The sequence below is a fragment of the Anguilla anguilla genome, chromosome 12 (assembly GCF_013347855.1).
Source record: "Anguilla anguilla isolate fAngAng1 chromosome 12, fAngAng1.pri, whole genome shotgun sequence".
Lineage (NCBI taxonomy): Eukaryota > Metazoa > Chordata > Actinopteri > Anguilliformes > Anguillidae > Anguilla > Anguilla anguilla.
In genome coordinates, this window is record NC_049212.1 from 14424256 (window position 1) to 14430256 (window position 6001).

Below are 6001 nucleotides of genomic sequence, written 5' to 3' on the forward strand. Positions count from 1 at the left end.
CAGACAGGCAGAAAGAACCGGGAGAGCCAGAGACCTTTTCTGTGCAAGAGCTGGGTGGGGTAAACTGGGGGAGGCAGTGCAGAGTTTGGGAGGGCTGGAGGCGAATGGTGTGCTGTGTGGGTTTTTGGGGGGGTGTTGATAGGTGAGAGCAGGTCTCTGTAAGTTTTTGTCTTCGTATATGTACAGTGTATACATGTAACCACGCTTTAGAAATGGGTAAAGTTTTTAGTTGTGCGCGTGTATGTACGTACGTGGGTGCGCGTCCTGTTATTGTGCAGTCAGAATAGACCCATCCGTTGGGTCCCGCCGGGTGTTGGGGACAGCTGCTCTTCCTGACTCCTGTGTTGAGGTCTGCTCCCTGTGCTTTTCCCACCCCAGCCTTTACAGGAAAGGTCCCTCTGCCACACCCAACCCACTGCTGCTCACAGGCACCACTGCTGACTGGTGGATTTGGCCATGGTTTGGGTGGCACGGTGGGGGTGGTTATGGGGGTGGCAGTCCTCTCCAGTACCCCCGTCACTTGATTCAGCCATCTTGAAGGTCTTTTCTCATTGCCTGTTATCCCTGGGAGTTCAGCAGGGTTAGTTTTTTTGTTTGTTTGTTTGTTTTATAATTGTCCTCCTGTTTTAATTGAGCGCTCCCAAATCCCAGCTTCTGGCTTTGATTATAGAGCACTTAGAACACCCCTGGCCTGTACCTTATTCATTATAAAAATACAAGTAAAGCTTTACTTGGTACTTGGTATGTTTTCTGGTCTAGGGAAGCTGAAAGCAGCAGAGAGGAGGGGGAAAATGGTTTCATTTGACGTACGATAACCAAACGAAAGAAGTGTCACGTGGCTGAACGCTGCAGAGCATTTAATAAACTGTTTACCCCAAATCCCCCAGCTCCTGTCTACACCTCGTTGTACACACAGGTTTTCCGTTTGGGGACTTGTGTAAGAATGTGCCGGTTGTCTGTGTGCGGTTATATTTGACAGCGCATCATTGGCTATAATGCGGCTGTGCGGAAGCATTCTGGCTAAGGGGGGTGTCCCCCCACGTGTCCGAAAGGAGCGCTATCGTTACAAAGAACATCAAGTGATGTTCCGCTTTTCCCTCTCAGCAGCAATTCATTATGAGTCCTGAGGGCAGGAGGTTCATTCATAACAATAACTACACACTAATAGTGAAACATGACAGCCTAAAACGACTAAGCTTTTGCAGGATCAGGTTTTTATGATTTCTTTTTTTCCTTTCCTTTGTGAAACAATATAGAACGGCACTTTTGACGTGAAGTATGTGTAGAGCAAAGCATGGCCGCGCAGATGAGGGCTCAGGGTGTTTAAATGACTGGCCAGGGTCGGGGCGTTTGTGGGGGGGTGGGGGCAGCGAGGCCCGGGCGCTTGAGGTGACAGGAAGTGCTAATTCCACGCGCATGTCTTTCCCCTTCCTCTCGCCGCATTTCTGATTTTTAACTCGGTGTGTTCTTCGGCACATTGTACTTGAATGAACTCGTCTGTCTCGTGACCTCGCGTGCTTGCGCTCGTATTTTTAATGTTTAACTTTTTGTTACGTGTCTGAAAGCCGTGTTTTTGGAGGGATGGGGAAGGGGGGGGGGGGCCCCCGTCGCCTGAGAAACACGAAGCACTCTGGGGTTGAGGAGAAGTGCTGCGGTGGTAATGACAGCGATGAGAAGGAGAAGCTCCTGACAAACCCTGGACGAGTGAAACCAACACCTTATCGGTCACTGAAGCGCAGGAAGCAGCTGTGCTGTCTCATAGCAAAGCACCGCGGCTGGTCCAGATCAGTGACCGTTAGCATTATCTGACGCCACTCATCCCAAGGGTCATGAAGCTCCCTTCTGCATCGCTACGCCAGTAGCATTTTTTCTTTGTATGTGTGTGTTGTGCATTCTCGTTACCAAAATTGGTATTTTTTTAATTAGCCTGCTTTTTTTTCAAAGCTGGGTTTCTTTTCAGTCATTGTGATGAAAGCTACCTCTAATTTTGTTTCGTTTTGTTTCGCGTTTTCAGATGCACATTTTTGCTGTGTTTTGCGTTTTTGCATCATGACATCAGACATGCTTCATCTCGCGCATTTTCTGCAATTCATTACTATTTTAAAAATTTTATCTGATATCTGTTAGAATGGTAGCGACTGACAGGACAATAAAAAAAATGTAAGGTCTTGTTTTTTCTTCTGTGCTGTCCAGTCCTACTGTCTATCTTTAAGGGTGGAAAAAAGATCTTTAAGCCTTAAGTATGGGTAAGAGTCGACATGGAACATGTCTGTGGATTAGTAAGCGTGTACTTTAAAGAGGTTTTAAAAGTGTGAAACTTGAAGCAAAATATGTGAATATTGTTGTTTTGTATAAATGTGAAAAAGAAAGTTCAGTGATATTGAACTGCTAAGAGAACAGGTCATATATGCAGTCAGTGATACAGTGTGCGTTGGACAATTGGGACTGCAAGTGTTAATCATAGAAAAAAAAATACTGTTGGTTGTTTAAAAAAATGTCCTAAACAAGAGCCAATAGAGGCAGTTTGATATTGAAACAAATTTGTGATATTTTTGTATTACAGTGTCAGTCCCTACTCATCCGTCAGTTTTAAGTGAGGCAAAAATATATATTTAATTTTTACATTGTTTTTTTTTTTTCCTAATTTGACTTGTTTGGCCTCTGCCTCTTTTATAATGTTGGACATAAATGTGCGTTAAAAATGTACTAAGTGTTGCTTTCTGGGTGTCAATTCATTGTTGGTGAAGACTAAATCATTTTGCCTCAAACCCACAATGCAAAATGTCTAACAGATTGGAATATTATGATGTTACCAGTGGTCTACTATTTTGCAGACAACTTTAAGATATTTTTACTTGAAATTGCTGAAAAGAAGGGACTTCAGTGTAGACATTTTGATTGCTGGGGGGAAAGCATTTTGTCTTATATCTTTATTCCACCATAATATTGGTAACACTGTGAATTGAGGATTTTCTTCTTCAAATACCTTTCAAATGCAAAGCATCCATATTGAGGATCTAAAGGTAATTCAAAAGGTTCACCTGAGTACTTAACACTTTTGTGTCTTCAGTGTGTTTGTGTGTCTGGATATGAGTGTGTGTGTGTGTGTGTGCGTGCGTGTGCGTGCACATATGTGTGGGGGGTTCAGGTGGTTTGTGTGCATGCATGAGAGAGTGACATCTGACAAATGCACTAACTAGATACAAAACTCAGTGGCATTCTAAGCCACCTACTCTTCATTTTATTTTAAAAGAAAGACAAAAAGGCATTGATCTAGTTCTTCCCCACAGTGATTCTCCAGATTTGACTTTAGCTGTTTATGTACTTTGTGCCTATATGAAAAAAAAAATGTTCAACAAAATGTCCTATCTCTGCTTAGTTTATGTATTTTCAAAGAAAAAAAAAAAAAAGATGATAAATGGTGTCATCACCAGACTGGCAGGGAAGTCACGACAGCTGAACACAGCACTTGTTTTATGAGTTTTATCCGTTGTAAAATGTGGCCGTTACGAGGCTGTGGCTTTACAGGAAAGGCTAATAAATGAATAAAAAATTGAGGAGAGGAAATCTTAGCCGTCTTTTAGGTTTTTCCAAAACCCCTTGGTAATTACGGGGATTTGTCTGGGCCCGTGTTATTACGGTCGCTAACTATAGCAATGAAACAGCGTGACCGCGCGAGTGCATTAGGAGTAATGACTGCTGTATTGACGGGAAATTAAATCATAATTGCTTTTTAATTTTATAATACATGTAAATAAGCACAATAAGGCGGTGGAAACAAAGGGTACTTTGGTTCTTTGATTAGACCTACTTCAAATGATTATATTCAGCAACCACAATTATGAGGAAAATTGGTCTGCAAAGCAAAAGGGAAGATAAAAAAATGTTCTTATGAATAAAGCGTTTTGCCACTATAGGGTGAGGAGAAAAGTGGCGGGGCAGTTTTGATCGCAGCAAGTTCGCCACCTTTTCTGTCTTCAAGGTCTCTCTGTTTCGCATCACCGGCTGCCTCTCTTTTATTCCATTATTGATGCATTGCTATTGTTGAGAACAGGATAACGGACCCGAACGCAGCGTTTGTTTTCTTTACATTAGTGCCTCTGACCTATACCTGTTTATATTGCGTGGAGACTGGATTTTATAAAAAATGAAACGTTTTAAAAAACGTGTTGCGTCCTGACGTCCCTGCAGTCGGATCACTGTGTTGCAGTGTGGTGTTCTATCTAGAGTACGTAGCCATTTCATGCAGTGCAGACGTGCGTGTGCCATCGAGGCCTAGACTAATTTCCTTGAGTAACCAAGCACCAAGACGTTGTCTTTTTTTTTTACATCAGCACTGAGGACCAATTGCCCTATCGGACCAAGTGTAACAAAGCTTTTTATATGTAACAAAGCTTTTATTTTTTCTTTCTTTCTTTTGTCAAATTTTTTGGCTTGTCTGTGATTTTTATTCTTGTTGTGACAGCCCAAGTGCCAGTTGGATCGCTCTGTATAAATGAAATGTTTTTATTATCATTTGAATTGATGTTATAGTTAAGTCTACCTCAGCACCTGCTCTTAGCGTAATCTTAGAAGGTGCCCGATTATTATTTTTGTTTTGTTTTTATATATGTGATTTGCATTAGAGCTTTTGCGAGGTCCTTCGTCTTTTCCTGCACACAAAAATATGCTGATTGGGAAGCGCTGCTTTACGGTGTTGGTGTAGCGGGTGTGAGCATCAGTTTCACAGTTTTTCATTTCTCTCATTGTAGGTTCCGACACATCTCTTTGTAACTTTTCAGTGTTCTCTGGAGTGTGGAAAATAAATAAAAAAATAAATAAAAATAAAAACATTATAAAAGAGATTTTAATGCTGCAGGTTTTCTTCTCCATGTTGTTGCCAAGTGAAGTTTGTGCCTTTAATAGCAAAAAGAGAGTATTTTTTACATCTTACTAACAGTAGATTGTTTTTTGTAGTGGATTTTTTTTTTTTTTTTTTTTTTTGTATTTTTATTTATAAGTCCCATAAAGGAAATAACAATGTTCAGTTGTATATCTAAAATCTGCAGTTAGAAGAAAATAAAAGAATGGACTGAATTTTGTCTGACTCTTTTTTGTTTTGCCTTTTTTTCCCCCCAACCTGCACATTTATTCTGCTCGTGGTTTAAAGTAAGGAGAATTCAGTTTCATAGGACAATGTGATGCCGTGCCACATGACTTATTTTACCAGCTTTCCTCTGAAATTAAAATGTTTTAAATGCAAAAAAAAAAAAAAAAAAAACTTGAGAAACTGAAAAGTGCAGTTTTGTACTGTGCTGTTTTCATGCCAACTACTACAACATATCTCAGCCAAAAAATGAATATGCTACATAGTCATTAATATGCTACATGGAGTGATAAGCAGATTTTCCACGGCCAAATCAGAGTTGGCTGCACCTTAAAAATGTAATAAATAGCCTGTTGGTGATGCGGTGGAGCCAATGGACGAGCACTCAGAAGATTCTTAAAAGAAGCCAACCACTTCTGTTTCCATTGCAATGAAATGGGGGTGTCTTGGCAGGTGGCACCCCCTGCTGTTGCAATGAGAGGTGAGCTTCCAATAAAGGAATGAGGCCATATTTTAACTGACAATGTCACTGCCAAAATTCACTATTTTCCTCTCAGAAGTATTTTAAAGAAAACCAAAGGTGTCTAAATCATACCAAATATCAAACGGTATGCCAGAAGAATTCTAATAATACAATAATATTTGTACAAATACTAAAAATACTATATATATTTTTTTTCTTTTCTTTTCCCTCAAACCCAAAAGTCTTGTCTGTCTCATCCAATTTGGAGGGTTGGGCTGGTGGAGGCAATGCGAAGGGGAGTCATTGAATATGCAGGCCTGGGGCTTGTGGACTCGGCGTGAGTGCAAAATGGAAGTGTAAAGAGCCCGGATTCTCTGTCTCTTCCGACTGAGACAAATTCAGTTTACGCGACTGAGCATGCTCTGTTCAGTTTTCAGGTTTTTCCGGTTTCT